Source organism: Eulemur rufifrons, chromosome 23 (assembly GCF_041146395.1).
Source record: "Eulemur rufifrons isolate Redbay chromosome 23, OSU_ERuf_1, whole genome shotgun sequence".
Classification (NCBI taxonomy): Eukaryota; Metazoa; Chordata; class Mammalia; order Primates; family Lemuridae; genus Eulemur; species Eulemur rufifrons.
Genome location: NC_091005.1, coordinates 19,186,096 through 19,203,704, shown reverse-complemented (window position 1 = coordinate 19,203,704; position 17,609 = coordinate 19,186,096). Strand labels below are relative to the sequence as shown.

Sequence of the window (17,609 nt, the reverse complement as noted above, 5' to 3'; positions counted from 1 at the left end):
TGGCAACAACTCAGTGCCAACACATCTAAGTGTTTATTGTAAATTGAACATCGACTTCTAGGTGTAGCATCTCCCAGGAGGCTTGGTCTTCAATTCTGTCTGGGATGTGTCCATTCCTACAATACTTAACACTTTCCACTATGTGCCACAATCTGTATGTGCAAGTGTTATCTCTACCAGTCGACAACAATCAATGTCTACAGGAAGGACATCTTTGTTTGCCCAGAGTCTGGCTGTAGTATGAAGTAAGCATCTTATACACATCTGAATGGATACATCTGAATCAATGCTCTTTTCCCTATAATGTTTGGTCTATAGGACATTACATAGCCATATTTTGCAATATATTAGATTATTAAGTATGAAATGCATTATCCACTACAGCTTCATGAAACTTGGTCAGTCAATTACAGCGGATGTCTACTGCAAGCAATTTAACAAAATGATGAGGATGTTTGCAATTAAGCAGCTGAGATTGGGCAAGAGAGACAGGCCAATCCTCTTGCAAGACAACGCTCAACCACATGTGACACAGACAACAATGCTCAAACTACAGAGGCTGGACTTGGAAACTCTGTGTCATCCACTGTATTCACCAGACCTTGCAACTGACTACCACTTCTTCCAGGCTTTGGACCTCTTCTTGCAAAGAAAAATATTCAATTCTCAACAAGCTGTGGGAAAAAACACCTTTTGAGATTTCATTGCCACTTGCCCTCCAGGCTTCTTCACTGTTGGCACAAGCAAGCTACCATTAAGAAGGCAAAACTGTGTGGATAGCTTAGGCACATACTTTGATTAATTGTACTGCTTCTTGTTTGAGATATAATAAACTAAACTTTTGATTGGAAATCAGACATTTCATATTTAATGACCTAATATTATTACTTAAAAAATGACTTAAGGAAGAGGGAAAAAGTTGATTTGGCTCAGTTTATCAATAAAGACATGGTCATATATGATTTGGAGACAAAATCAGTCCATTAGGACTTAAGGAACCCAAGAATCAGACATATAATTTCAAACCCGAGAAGGGCTTTTAAAAGAGTTTAACAGCAGCAATAGTCACCACCATGGAATTGAGTTACAGTGAAGATTTGTAAATGAAATTGTTAACATGCTTCCCCAAAATGAGGCAGGACTTTGCAGGTTAAATAAACACCCTTCAGAATGTTAAGATAATTGTGGCTTTGGGGGATTCCATTTCAGATACAGCAAAAGAATGAGCTGAGTGGAATGTTATGTAACGGGAAATACTTTCCAACTCCTCCTTGAAGCAGAATGTCACACCATCTGGGGCATTTCTCCAGTAAGTTGCAAGAATTCATACTATTTGGAAATACTCTGAAATTCAATAGAAAGGACCTAAGGACCCACAGTCCCGTAAGAAACTACTTCTCAGTCTTAACTGCCTGCCTTTTCTCCCAGAAAAGGAAGGGAAGACAATACCATAGAATTTCACTTTGGACCACCACTCAAATAACTAGGGCTGGTTTAGTGAATTCATGGACAGCGGCACAAAACACAGCAAGTTTCTCCTACAGCTGCCTCAAGCCCAGTTAAGGATCTCTACACTTCAGCAATCCACCAAGACCATGGCTGCAGTGTGCCTGCCATTTGTAAAATGGAAGATGATTTTAGGTAGCATATCGGGAACCTAAAAAAATTATTTATATACTACAATGTATTGGAAAAATATATAATTAGCCTATCAAACTCACAATTTCATAGATACTATTGTGAAGGGAGATTTTAAAAAAAATTGGTAGCACTAAACATTAAATAATAGTACACCAATTCACTGATTTGGCAATAATCATATATACTATTCAATTGACAAGTTCAGGAAAGCTGCACTAAAATATAAGCAGTTCTAAGAGTACGTTTTAGAAAGAACAGACATGAGCAATTTTCTTTTACATGAGGCACCCTCAAAAAAATGTGAGTCATTTTATTGAAAGAATGAATGAGAAACTTGATCCCTAGTTAAAGAATATCTTTTGCATCATAACATTTTCCTAAGAGAATTCTTTTGCTTGGTGCAATGCTAGCAGGTCAGAGAGATGTGTGACAGATAAAACTCACTTTGTCATCTGAGTCTGCCACTCGTTAGCTGTGTGAACCTCAGAAAAGTTAATAAACCTCTCTGAGTCACAGCTGTGTCTTCTGTAAAAGGGAATGATAATGCCCACCTTGTTTGATAGTTGTGAGAATTAAGAAAAAATAAATAAAGTGTCTATCATCTGCCTTGGCAGAGAGGGTGCCTAAAATAGGCTGTTTTCTTTTTTCTCAGATGGCTGCTCTACTTTAGGGATATGGTACTCACCAATAATTCAGAGAAATACATTGTCTTACATATTTATAAAATACCTATCTACTGTTTCCCATACCCTTGCTCGATATCTCTGGTAGAGAACATCCTGAATAAATATTCAAGGCAAGCAAGGAAATAAAACAAGAGAAACATCAACATATAAAATCAGTATCAGCTTGGGTGGTCAACAACCATCCGCTGTGCTTCTGAATTTTTAAATGATCTACATATGTTGAGAATTTGATGAACACCATCAAGTATTAAAATAATAATTAACCGGGAGTGGATTCTGCTGTCAAGATAACCTAGCCACATTTAATTAATTTTTTTTAACTTGAGTTGGAATAGAGAAAATAATCCAAAACAATCACCAGGAGTAGAGCACAGTGCTGGCTGTGTCCCCTGGAGACCACCAGGAATTTTTCATTTCATGCACCATTTACAACTTCTTATAGTAAATTCCAGAACATCAGTGCGTACGCTTAACAGAAAATGGAAACACTCTTGTTTTTGTTATTTCCTTAAATTTTTGCTTCATGTCCATTATCTTGATTATATTTTCCCATCCCATCATCTGCTGTTCCAGCAGCAAAATCTCAACCTCATTGATTCTAAATGGGGGGAAATGTAAAACGGGAGGACGTCGACGTCCTCTCCACGCAGGTTTTCTAGGAAAAAAATGTATCAATTTGATAATTGTGCCAGCAGCAGCACTTAGACCACCTGGCATGAGTTCCAACGTGCAGGCCTAACTCCGTGCTGTCCCAGTGCCAGCGGTTTCCATTTTCTCCTACCCTTTGCATTTAGTACTTTGTTGCCCTGTGTTCTGGCTTCCTGGGAACATTTAATAAAATGGAAAATCAACGGTAAGTGTACTAAGGATGAGGGCGGGTGGGGAGAGCAAGAATAGTGTGAACCACACTCATAACCTAGTAACCTCACTTGAACATAGCACCCATGGATTGAGAAAATGTGAATTAACTAATTAAGTCTCTCCTGGCACATTCTCATAGTTCATCTGACAAATAAATCATAGTCTTGTCCGAAACAAATTTAGCTGCGGTATGAAAGGAATCTTGGGAGGCCAAGATGGACTGTAGTAAACTCCATGAGCTGACTCAGAGAGTGTGAATATTATTCATATAAATAGAAGAAAGGACAAAGCAGTGGATAGGGACAATCAGGGCTGGCATTATTAGAGAAGAGGGAATTGGTTATTTCTCCATAACCCTCAGTTTCCCCATGATCAAATGGAGTAAGTCCTATCAATGGACTAGAAACCCTTGAAAGACAGAAATGGTGTCTGACGTCACCCTGTGCTCCCACACCTAGGACCATGCCTGACATACAATAGGAGTTTGTTGAATTACTACTGAATCCCTGAAAAATAAATAAGACACTGCTTGTGAAAACTCTCTGCATCTTTGCTCACAACAGCTAAATTCACTGTTGTGTGTTTCTTTAAAACGTCACATACATCAGTCCTTTTTTTTTTAACCCACTGAGTCCCTTTCTCTGTCAATATTATCCACAATGGGGTCATGTAGGTACCATTTGCCTAATTTACAGACCATCTGTATTTATTTTATAAAAATGCACTGGAAACCAACTCATCTGTATTTCTCAGCCTCATCCTTTGCAAAAACATCTGCAAAGTGGGGTTGTTCTTCTGATTGTAGGTTTTAAAAAATGAATATGTGTTAAGATAATAGAATATTTGCCTGTGTATGTCTTGTGTATGAAGAGTGACAGGCGAACCTTGGGCAACTGCTCCATGGCCCACAGAGCACACACGACTACGTGGGCCTGCAGTGGCAATAATTAAGTGAAGGCTCCACGCAGCCCTATAAAACATATCCACTACTAAGAAGTCAGAAGTATAACCAGGACACTTGAAGGGTGAAGGGCTGGAGTTGGCAGTAAATTACTTGGCTACACCTACAAAGAATGCATTTACTCTTAGAACTGAGAACTTTGCCTTTTCTCTTTGACTATGATTTCCTCTAAGAGAGTCTGTGTAGCCTCCACATCTAGCAGTGACTGGTCCAGGGCCTGGCGCAGAGGGGACTGCTGGCATTTGTTGACAGTGCTTCTGTTAAAATAATACCTGGGCCTCCTCTAGAACTAAAATGCATCCCTCTAAGCATTAGACTCAGTTGGTAAGTGGGGAAAAAATAAAAGAAATGAACAAATAACCAGGCTTTCTGGAAACACATTAGCATTCCTTCAAATTAAAATTATATTTTGTAGACATAAAGCAATATTCAGCATTACAAGCCATTATTTATGAACTTCTGCAATAGCACAGATGCATAAATTCTGCTGAAAATATATGGGAAGGGAGCATTCTTTTTTTAATATATTTATAGAATAGTTGTAAGTACCAGATGATGATTTCATTACCATTATGCAATGAGGGCTTATTTAAAACATACTTTACACAGTTATAATGCAGGGAGGGAGTTTTAATATGAGGTGGCAAAGGTGAGCTTCCACAGACAATAGGAAACAAATTGTTTGGGGAATGTGCTTAAGCACATGGTCAAGTCACTCAAACAATAAAACATCTCATGCATTTTGTACATTTCCCTTGCCAATGACGACTCTTTCCTCTGTTTTGCCTAGAGATATATGGAGCTATAATAGAGTTCAGAAAGCCCCTGACAGCTGTGTGCTGCCATTCAGACCTGAAAGATTCCATGTTATGATAAAAATTAATGTACTCTGACATCCTCTGGGACTCCCTGGGCCCTGGGAATAGCTAATGAAGAAATACAACCTTGCCGGAGAGCAGCACTCAGCTCTGGAGTTGAGGATTAATTCACATGTGGTAGTGGTAGGGCCCCCCTGTCACCAGCTGTAAAGCAACTGGACCCCGGTGCCAAAGGGAGCCAGCACTGATTGGTTAGAATTATTTCCTGGGTCGGGAGAAGTCACATAAACAAATCACTTTACAAAATAATTGAGCCCAAGTTGAATCCAGCCTGTCACTTCTTAAACAAAAAAGGGTCATGCAACATCTTGTCCTCCTGTCGGCTATGATCATTGACACGTAAGCACCTCCTCAGTGACTGAAGGACCAGTGGGCATGTCCCAGTGGACACTCCTTCAAGAGGGGCTGAGACAGAATGTTGGTGTTGAGATTGGGATCCATGCTGAAGGCCATGGAGATGTTTCAATGGACCCATCACCCTACCTTCCAACACCTTTAGCCCCCAAGTAGCATGATGTCTTCCAACAGGGCAGAACAGTGGGAATAATACTCATAGCAGCATTATTTACAGTAGCCAAAAAGTGGAAACAACCCAAATATCCATCAACTGACAAATGGGCAAACAAAATGTGGTATATCCACATAGTAGAATATTTTTTAGCTACAAACAGAAATGAAGTACTGATACTTGCTATCACATAGATGAACCTCGAAAACATTATGTTCAATGGAAGAAGTCAATCACAAAAGATCACCTATTGAATGATTCCATTCATATGAAATGTCCAGAATAAGCAAATAGGTAGGGACAGAAAGCACAGTGGTGACTATCTAGGGCTGGAGGAAGTGGGGACAGGAAATGACTGATGATCATTACCGGGTTTCTTTTTGGGGTGATGAAAATGATGAGGATTTTAGGAATGGTGATGATTGTACAACTCTGTGAATGCAGTAAAAATAACTGTACACTTTAAAATGGTGAAATTTATGGTATGTAAATTATATCTCAATTTTGAGGGGAAAAAAAAAATCCCTGGGCTCTGAGAAACCTGTCCTAACACTCTCAGAATGATTTAAGTAGCCTCCAGCTAGGTTCCTTCCCCTCTTGGGAAGCAGCCTTGGCTAACAGCTCTCCAGTCCCTGTCCCCCGTACACACATTCACCCACCATCCAGGATACAAAGACCCAAGCAAGACACAGTGAGTTCAACAACAATAAGGCTGCTTTTTTTTTTTTTAAGACAATTGATGGGCTATACAAAGCTACACAGTTGTAGTTCATAACATTATTTCAGCCTATTATTAGAATTTTACCATGTCAAGATGAATTTATTTCTCAACATCTGAGTTGTAGCTATTTTGTAAAATATTAAGTTGAAAATTTAAAACCTTGGTTTTTATTCTTTAAAATATTATTAACGGTATTTTCCACAGCCTTATGGTATTATTTTGTCAATTAACTATCTTCACTAAATGATGATGGAAAACCTAGAAAAAAAGTGATATTAGAAAAAAATTTTAAAAAAAAATTTGAAATATATATTTATGCACACACATATCTAATGTCCTTCCTATAGAATGGCTATCATTCTATTGAAAGAAAAAAAAAAGGTGATACTCTGAAATACGAACAACGGTGTTAATTGAGGGGCAGTGGTGTATTCATGAAAATTTGTGATGTTTCAGATTTGCTTTAAAAGTAAATGGCCAGTGCACATCCCAGAATAATCCCTTCCCTCCTTCTTCCTTTCCTCCCTTCCTTCTATCCAAGTGTGCACCCCTTCATCCATCAGCACCCAAGACAATTAAATCAGAACGTCTGGGGGCAGCAGCTAGGCATCCGTGTTTCTTAACGACCACCAGCTCATTCCACACACAGCTAAGTCTGGGAACCACTGTAACAGTCTCTGATTCACAGATGTGCAGTTTACAGATCTGATGTGGGAAATTGAGGCACTGCTGTATTTTCAGGCTAAAGATATTCCACAAAGATCCATTTCCCAAAGCCATATAATTTGTCAACTTACCCGTTACTTGTACTTCTGAGACAACCGGGGACCTTTTTCTCCTTTCTGTTTTTGGTTACCAATTATTGCATAATGTCAGCTCAAATACCTTTTTGATTATGAGCTGGTGACTGAACAATAACAGCAGTTTAAGTTTAAAAGGCAAACTGAAGAACTTTGCTGCTAATTGAGAAGATCTGTTTGTGTTTTTCTGAATGACAAGGTACTGAATAGATTCTTCAAAAATGAAGAAAAGAAAGGACTCACAATATTAAAAACACAGTGCAGTGACAAGTAGTTCAACTAAAAATATAATCTTCCTTGGGGATTTTCAGCAGGCTGCCACAGTGTAGCACTGCTGATTTATTCAAATGTATATTCAAGTTTTTAGGCTGACAAGAATTAGCTTCTCAACAATTTACTGGGGAAGAAAGATGGTTCCCATGTTATTAAAACGTGATTTCAGTGTGGTTTAAGCACAACTTCTCAACATGTCAATTATGTAAACGTAGAACTCCAATGTGACAATGAGGGTGGTTAGGATGGGTACAAGGAGAAAAACCAAGCTGGATTCACAGGCCAAGTTGGGAAATATAATTCTAAACCACAGAAACTGAAATGCTTTTTTCAAGTCTTACAAAAATCAAGAGTTCTCGGAGAGTAACCAAATGTTAACCCTAACACCATGGATTTGCTGCATAGATGGCTATGTGGGTGGTCTCACGGCCAAAGAACAGGCTTGACATAGGAGGCTCAGAGGGGTCAGTGTCTGTTCACACCAAGCAATGTCAGGTTGGCTAGGTCACACGGTCCATGACCACACCAGGGAAGCCCTGACTCTTTTAACATCGAAAACAAATGTTTTCATAGATTTCTGGAAGGAAACCTTTATTTACCTAAAATAACCATTATATATACCGTTACTTTAAAAGTTGTTTCCGAAGATCTACAAACACATAGCCTTCATACCACCCAAGGAGGTACCAATTCAATAACTCTAAATGGCTGAGAATTGACATCTTAAAAGTTATGTTCCATTTACCAAATGGAACTATGTGTTTTCATTTTTGTTTTCCCACTTCTCCCTTCCCTCTTTTGTTCCTTCCTCCCTCCCATCCTTCTATCCATACATCCATCCCTTCCCCTTCCTTGAGCTTACTATAAGGCAGTAACTGTAATAATTTCAAAGGATGATGATAGTGATAGTGACAATGATGATACAACTTAAAATTTATTAATTGCTCATTAGGTATCAGGTTTGATATTTTATACACATTATGTTATTTAATCCTCTCAACAATTCCAGAATGGTATTACTATCATGTCCCATCTTTGCTGATGAAGAAACTGAGAATCAGAATGATTAAGGAATTTGCCAAGGTCACCATTTCACTAAGTTGTACAACAGAGATTCAAAGCAAAGACAAAGATGAATTAGCCAAGGCTTCTGCTCCTCTGGGGTTCAGTCTAACAAAGAAAAATCAATATAGAAAAAAAGCGTCCCCAAAGTAGTCCAAGTATGGTGATTGGGTACGTTGCTGATGTTCTGCAATGTGACTCATCAATTCAACCGTAGTGCCGAAGGAAGAGGAAGGAACAGGGAGGCTCTGTAGAGGCTGGGACACAAATCCACACAGTGGGCAGGTGATGGACAGGTAGGAGGGGAGATGTACAAACAAAGGCCCAGGGTCAGGATCCATAACCTGAGGGAAGAGTGTAGAGGCAGGGGGTTGGGAAAACATGGCCATAAATGACAGGGGAGAAAGGATCAGGTCTCAGAGACCTGAGTGGGCCACACCAGCAAATGTAGAGCCATTGCAGCTCGGGCAGCAGGACATCACCCAACAGGACAGTGTTACAGCTATACGTGCTGTTGAGAGTGATCCTTCCGGCAATTCAGAGGTATAAACAGCAAAATGACCTTTGGTCTTCTTCCGTCTACCTGATAAGCATCATTTTGAAGACAAGTAGAAACTAAGGGAAATGACATTTGGAGTAAAAGTATAAAGACAACTGCAAATGGGAGTAGATAGCTGCCATTTCTGCTTAAACAGACCCCAAGAAGAGACACCTAGATATTTGGTGGAAAACAGTCTGAGTGCCTTAATTGAGGGGATGAGCCTCTCTTCTGTTGAGTTTGTTCAACCTCCTTTACACATGTTGCAGGAAAACATTTTTCTCTTGGAGATAGAAAACTGGCTGGAAGAAGCATCACTCTAACCTTGAAGTGACCTTAATAATTGTTCCAGTAGGCAGTGGTTGTCATCTATCCTATTCAATGGACAAATCTCCTTGAACGGCATTGTGTACTACATGATGCATTTCCCAACTGAGACACAGCTTTCTGATTCTCCAACCTACTATCTAAGCTGAGCTTACTAGCAGAGCAGATTTTAAACTAAGTTCTAGCCCCACTACCTACCAGCTACCATGACTTTGGCTGAGGTCCTTAATTTCTTTGAGCCTCAATTTCTTGATTAGTAAAATGTGATTAATCATTGTACTAGGCTGAACCATAAGACACTGCCATTCTTCTACCATTTTTGACCTACCCTCTGAGTCTTTGTAGGATAAAATGGGATAGTATATAAGTGCTTAGCTATGCATGGCACATGATAAATAGCTGATAAATATTAGCAATTATTATTATCATCATCATTATATGCTTCCAAGCTCTAATAATGGATTCAGTGTCTTCATTATTTAAACATTACTTACTTGTCTTATTGACCTGCTTTTCCATATGGTGATATTTCCAAAACTCAGCACAGCACATTGTTCCACTCAAACTCTTATCTCTTCTTTTGGCCCTTAAGTATCATGGGATATTTTATACAGAGACTTGAAATTAACCATGCACACAACATTTGCTATCTATATTTATTTATCTTGAGCAGACCTAACATAATCCATTTTCCAAGAAAAATGGAATGCATTTCTCATGATGAGACAGGATGCTATTAAAATGAATTACATTTCAAAGAACTGTGGGCTATAGTCCAGGGGGTAGTAAACCACAGCCCTGGGCTAGATCTCAAATCCAAGTATTTTATAAATAAAGTTTTATTAGAACACAGCCACCCCCAGTCATTTATGTATGGTCAGTGGCTACTTTATGCTACAATGATCTCACTTAACACTCATCAATGTACTCAACAATGGCTGAGTAGTTGCCACAGAGACCATTTGGCTCATAAAACCAAAAATGTTTACTATCTGATTCTTTAAAGAAAAACTCTGCTGACCCATGTTTAGCCCAGTGCTTTAAGTGATCATTATTTAACACCAGCAATGAAATTACTATTATTTGCTAGAAGTAAAGATTTAAGATAAGCTCACATATGTCCTGGTGGGATGGTGAAGAATGGGAGAAAAGGAATAGCTGTATCCACCCTCCGAAGCTTGGCTTTTACTCAACCTGCAAGTGGAGGTTTTTGTGTCTTCAATTTACATAGATCACTTTGATTTCACAGAACATGATAGTAAGGGCTGAACCTAGAATTCTGTGGGGAAATCAAAAATGTTTATTTTGTGAACAGTATTGTGGTTAATTCAAATGTATTTTCATGTATGCCTTAGTGATGACTTTTAATGATGGCAAAAGGGCTCACTGAATTGTTTTTCTGACAAATTTAGTAGCAAAGTGACCCCTAATCAATTTAACAATTATTCTTCCCCACCAAGGATATGTTTTTGAAGATCGGCATCATATAAAGTTATCAAAAAAATCTTAAGCATCACGACTATTATCAAGAGAAAGATGAAACGCAGGAGAAGTGAGAAGGCAAACAGTTTAATTCCAATGTCTAGCCCAGGTCCTGGCACCATTGTGAGTGCTGAGTAAATAATGAAGTGAAGAAAAAAATGTATAAAAGAAGGGGAGGAAGAAGGCATATGGAGTACTCCAGAATACACAAGGATTTGTAGCATTTGTAGTATGCCCCGTTGTACCTCACTTATCCAAAGCAGGGTGCTCTTAAAGCTACTCTAATCATCTGAAAAAGATGCCTAAAGCCAGAGAAACAGACAGAGAAAAATCAAAGAAAATAGAACTGGGGCATTTACTCTGGAAGAAAACTGTGAAGCATCCTCAGGTCCATGGCTTTGCATCAGTGTAAAATAAAGAATAACAAAGAGGCCAGGCAAGGCAGCTCACACCTGTAATCCTAGCACTCTGGGAGGCTGAGGCAGAAGGATTATTTCAGCTCAGGAGTTTGAGACCAGCCTGAGCAAGGCCAAGGGCCCATATCTACTAAAAATGGAAAAATTAGCTGGGCGTTGTGGCAGGTACCTATAGTCCCAGCTACCTGGGAAGCTAAGCCAAGACGACAGTTTGAGCCCAGGAGTTTGAGGTTGCAGTGAGCTATGATGACACCACTGCACTCTACTCAGGGCAACAGAGCAAGACTGTGTCTCAAAAAAAAAAAAAAAAAAAAAGAATAACAAAGAGCAGGAAAAAAGAATAGTCAATAGAGTGAAAAGTACTTTGTGAAGCATCACTATACTAATAATCATTTTTGTTTGACTTTTGTCATGCTTGTCATGCAGGCAATTTGAAGCTCATCTCCCCTCTTCTCTTGGTTGCCGGGTATCTCAAAACTCATTCTTAGGTCAAAGTTTTAATAACCGTGAAAGCTCTTATGAAATCCACACTTCCTCCCTAATCATATCTTACTAGTCCACATTTACCCCCTTCTCCTGTTTAGAGTTCTTATTTCTATCTCATCATACTATATATATTCTTACAAACCTTTCAGATCATTTTAGGATCAAGATAAGAAACAAATGCATATTAAAAATAGCCATAGGCTTCATAAACAGAGATGTATCTGATAATTTCCTGCATTACGGCTATTACTAATCAACAACACCCTTGCAAAGCATAGGTGAAAATCCACTTTACACAGATTTGGAAAGTGAGGCCCAGAGATTTTAAGGACTTTGTCCAAGGCCACAGAGCCAGTAGGCAGTAGAGCTGGAATTTAAACCTAAATTCAGCTGCCCACCGCCCCCCCGCCCCCCCAGCCCCCGCAAACCTGTTTTTTCCATTATACCAGGGGTTAGCATATTATGGCTCTTGGTAAATCTGGCACATTGCCTGTTCTGTAAATAAAGTTTTATTGGAACACAGCCATGATCACCCATTTGCACAGTGTTCATGGCTGCTTTTGTACTACAATGGCAGAAATGAGCTGTTGCAACAGAGATCTTAATGGCCTGAAAAATTTAAAGTATTTACTTTCTGGCCCTTTGTAGAAGAGTTTACTGAACCCTGTACTGCACAATACTACTTTGAATTAGTATTTTGTTTAATAAGGGATGAGAATGTATTTTTAAAAAATATTTTTTAAAGAATTATATAAAAAGATTGGATGTCTAAAGAGTTAAATTTCAGAAGACAAAAAAAATTTACTTGCAAGGGAAGTATTCTTCCCTGATGTTTCTAGATAGACTAATGTTTCACAGTATGCTTTTTTAAGATGGAAAATGTATGGGATGGGAAAAAATTAACTTGTAAACTTTTCAAAAATTTCCTAAAAAATCATAATTAAGATCTAGATTTAGAGCATTCATTATAGCTAAAATCTGCCTCTCTGTTTTCCTTTTCTTTTCGTTTTCATACTGTGTAGAAAAGCAAAGCAACATGATCTTCTGTTAGGCAAACCAAAAATGGATTTCTCATGTTGAGCAAGGAATAATGCAGATATGTTGGCTAAAACATTATTCTTAAAATTGAGCTAGGGAGAAGAGGAAAGATTAATCTGTAATTTACACATTGGTCTTCAGGGTAATTTATCCCTCAAAAGTTGGAATTTATTTATAATTTATAGCCCACCCACTTCCATAGAAGGATTTGAGACAGCAAAATTTGAAATACGAATCCAAGAATATTATATCTGGGATTAGTAGATTCAAGTTCTGAAAGTAATTTAGCAGCAAGTGAAAATAAATAACTTCGTTAAAGATTTTCTCCTTGAATGTTTAAAAAGTAAAGAAAGAATAGAAAACTGTTATTTTAACTGGTTTTTAAAAAACATCATTATTCTATATTATCTTCTAAGAGAAACAAAGCCTAATTTCTTTAAATTATACTGGAGACAGAAAGTGTAGAAGAGAAATAGAAGTCCACAATCAAAAATAATGTTCTAAAAACCTTTAGAATCGCATAATTATTTTAATGTAAATTTCCTATCAATTTCAATGAATTTCCAGGAAGAATTAAAATCTTTGGTCAATATTACAAGAGTTGACTGGTAAGTGGAATCTAAGCGGTGAATGTCCTGTATTACGTGCCATCACCAACTTTTAAATTCTAGGATTGGAATCCAGGCATCTGTTTTGTCAGGGACATGTGGAACTCGAACTAGAAAGTGGTTTTTGAAGAAGGAAAAAGTATTATGGAGCCCCTAGTTCCAGAAGCTGTTGAAATCTCCTAGACCCTGTTCAAAATGTGTACTTTTCAGTAAACTCAGCAGCTACAATAAGGAATGAAAATGTGCAAAAGCATCACAAAAAATATACTGCTGCTTCTGAGTCCGTCACAGAAAATCCCAATATTTGTTGTGATCGATTAGAAAGGGTTCCCGCTCTTTGTACTCTGATGGATGCCTCTGCCTGCCAGGCAGTGTGGAGTCTGGCTCCACTCCAGGACTGCAGTTGAAACAAAAATATCCTTCAAAACTCAGTTTGGGTGGGACTTGCCACAGGCTTTGGTTTGGTTTGGAACTTTCCAGTAATACCCCAAATAATTTGACCTGAGCCACACTGGCCGAGGACCACCACTGCCGCTAACTCTGGGGAGAACTATCTGGGATCAGGCTGAGGCTTCCAGGGCTGACCACCCAGAAAAGAAGTGGAGAATAACTGGATAGATGAATGAAAATGGGAGTGGGAAAACAAGGGGAGGGGGGAGGGGGGGAGGAGGTCAGGACTTGCTGAGCTTTAAGAAAACAGGCTTTGGCAACCAGGCCTATGTGTCCCCTTGAGGGGAGACTACACCACCACCTAGGAAGTACTCTAACCAAGACATTAAACATGAAGTTGATGAAATCTCTTTCACAGGAAACTTGGGAGACAAAAGATCATGTTAAATGACACCCCAGGGATGCAATCATCAAAGTAGAGACCACAGAAATCTCTAGAGAACAACCTGGTCCTATAAACAAATAAGTTGTATTTTAAAAAAGAAAGGTTTTAAAGGAAAAAAACATTGAAGGAAAATCTACTAATTAAAATGTATTAGGTGGGCACGGTGGTACAAGCCTGTAATCCCGGCTACCCAGGAGACTCGGGGGGGAGGATCACTTAAGCTCAGAACTTCAAGACTAGTCTGGGTAACATAGCCTGACCCTGTCTTTAAAAAAGAATTTTTAAAAAATACATTGACCTTATTTGAATCCTGATTCAAACAATCTGTGAGAGAAAGACGAAGGAAGAGAAAAAAGGAGGGAGGAAGGGGAGCGAGAATAGAAATGCTTGTTGTTTTAGATTGTTTTAAGCCACTCTATTTTGAAGTAATTTGTTACTCGACAATACATAACCAATACAGAAATCCATACTGAAAAATATATAACTGAAGATGGAGAAGCAAGAAAAAGAGGAGTCATTTTGGATTCAGACAGATTTGGGGTCAAATTCTGGATCAACCACTGCTAAACTTGGAAAAGTGACTTAGGTGCTCTGTGCTTCACCCTTTTAATTTGTAAAATGGAGATAATCATGGCTGATGTCCAGGGTTATTGTAAGAAAGGAAAGAGAGAATACATGTATTATATAAGTGCTTAGCACATTGCCTTGCACAGAATAAACAAAAAGTTGGCTAGCAACTATTGTTTATATAATCATGATTAGCAGTGCTCATTCTAAATTAGCCTCCTTGGCTGGGCACGGTGGCTCATGCCTGTAATCCTATCACCCTGGGAGGCCAAAGCAGGAGGATTGCTTGAGCTCAGGAGTTTGAGACCAGCCTGAGCAAGAGCGAGACCCCGTCACTACTAAAAATAGAAAAATTAGCCAGGCATTGTGGCAAGAGCCTGTAGTCCCAGCTACTTGTGAGGCTGAGGCAAGAGGATTGCTTGAGCTCAGGAGCTTGAGGTTGCAGTGAGCTATGAAGCCACTGCACTCTACCTAGGGCAACAGAGCAAGACTCTGTCTCAAACAACAACAAAAACAACAATAAATAAATTAGCTTCCTCATCTCGCACAAAGCCCCCCAGAAAAAGAAGACAGTATCCAGCAAGAGGCTGACTCCACATGTCCCGATAGCAGGCAGCTGGAGTATAGTCGCACAGCATAATGAACGGCATTTCCCACTAGTGTTTACACTGAGCATCTGTTTCTACCTTTTTTGGTCTAAGACTATACTATGCACTGAATATACCAGCGCAGGGAAACACACTTGTGCCGGCGCATGAACCAAGGGGATACGCACAGGAAAACGAAGCCTGATAATACTCTTGGCTTCCTCATATACAGGCTCTGAAATGGCATATTAAATGGGGGCATCCACATAGAATTTAAATGTAGGGGGTTTTCCTCTCCTCCACGCAACAGCATGAAAGAGACTGGTTCTGAACTGGCAGCCTCTCTTTCATTTGTCATTATGTTTTACACACAAGGAAATTTTAATGTCTGAAGATGGGGGGTGATGATAAGAATAGAGTTACACATGTTTCTCTGGCAGCCCAGTCACCAGCACTTAAATTCACTTCTGACAGTTCTCAGAATCTAAAGACCTGTAAGTACTAAACTGTCATCTGCCTATCCATGAGAGATTTCACTTTGGCAGTATTTCAAAAGTAAAATCGCTTGCTTTCTTATGCATATTTTCACCACAATATTTCTCTAAGCCATGTAAAATCCTGTACTCTCAGGGGACACATACAAAGAGGTTTGTGCTACAGAGTGTTCTAAAAGGAAAATCGCCCTTGTTTCTGAACTTAGATGTATAAAAACTCAAAGGCCTGTGCTAAAATCTAGGATTAGGGCAAACTGGGTGATAGTTTCCTCCAAGGGTTTGAGCTTGGTGATTGCAAAAGGCACTTGAATTTGATGATTTCTGAACTACTTAATAGTTAAAAACTAATGGTCCGGTTAAGGCATGGAAGATGATCCTATTATGTAACACTTGGCTCTCCTCAGCAGAGCCACTCACTTCTAGAGCTTTCTGACACCGGAATTGGGGACAGAAAGCCATCCTGCAGCAGTGAATGTAAGATCTCGCATGGTATCAGGGAGGGAGGGAGAGTCAGAACCAGACTGACGTCTATGTCTGCCACCAACCTGCAAAGCGACCCTGTGAAAGTCACTCACATTCACTGAGTGTGTCAGTTTCTCTCATGTTTAAAACGAAAGACAGTGTGGTGGTTAAGTGGGAGCCCTAGAGAGCCTAACTCAGCCCTCTAATGACCACGTGCCCTGGATAGATGACTTACCTTGTCTGGCCTCACTTTCCTCATCTGTATAGCACAGATGATAATAGCGCCTACCCCAAAGGATTGCTTTGAGAATTAAATCAGAAAATGCGTGCAAAATATTCTCAGTGTGTGGCCCGTAATCAGCCTTCGATGGATGAGCTGCTACCTCTGCTGTTGTTATTGTCATTATGCTTCCCTCCCAAACAGTCACAGACGTATGAGGTTGAGGAGTCAGCCATTAGTAACAAAACACTGCTTGCTGACAACTGAGATGATGGCTGGTTTGAGGTTAACTTAGCTTCCAATAGCCACCACTCTCCTCCCAGAGCCGAGAAGAATGCCTGGGGCTTTGGAGACACTCATTAAGTGTGTGTTAAGTGAGAACAAGTGGATAAATGAATGATGAAGGAATCACTGAACAAATGTCTTGAAAGCCACTGTTGCACCCTGACTTGAGGTTCTCCAAGAGCTCTGGCAAGAGACTGCAGCTACCAATCACCAAGCGCTGCAAAGGGCGCCCAGTAAGGCTCACCGAAATCTGCTAGCTGCTGGGGGGTGTTACCTAACTTCTCCTATGAGCAAGCCCAGGGCCAGCAGTTAGGGGACAGTGCAACTCTCACTGAAGACTGACTCTGCCCATAGACTCACTTGCTTGCTCCAGAAATAACCTTAAAGAGCACGTATTTTAACAGTCTGGAAAAGCAGAGTTAGAAACTAAGGGAGACACAAGAAAAACTAGAGACTGGACAGATTTGTGGGGTCAGCGCCACACAGTTCTATCCGAATATTTGGTTTAAGATTCCTTCCTTCACATTCTTTATCTGCTTGGAGAACTGTAAAACTAATGTCTTCAACAGAGCCTGACCCAAAGACAGCTTCTCATTTATTAGAGTTCTCCAAATGCGGTGGTTCTGGTGCCAGTTGCATAATTACCTTATCCTTGGCACCACCTGTGCTGTTATTAACTTAATCCTCATGTTTGAATCAACTCACTGAAAAAAAGCAAATGAAGTTATTTGTTAATGAAATTTAAACCACCATGTTAAATGAGGAACCAGGATTGCTCACCCTAAATAGGAGTAAAAATAAACACTTGGAAACAAAATATTATAATTATAATATAGCTAGCCATGATTGCTTTCCTTAGTTTGGGATTTGAGG

At 39.4% G+C, this 17,609-nt stretch overlaps 1 protein-coding gene across 2 annotated transcripts in view; it reads right to left on the bottom strand.

Moving 5' to 3' along the window:
* The window catches only part of WWOX (WW domain containing oxidoreductase), a 911,117-nt gene that overhangs the window by 658,542 nt on the left and 234,966 nt on the right, over nucleotides 1-17,609 (bottom strand). The window lies entirely within an intron of this gene.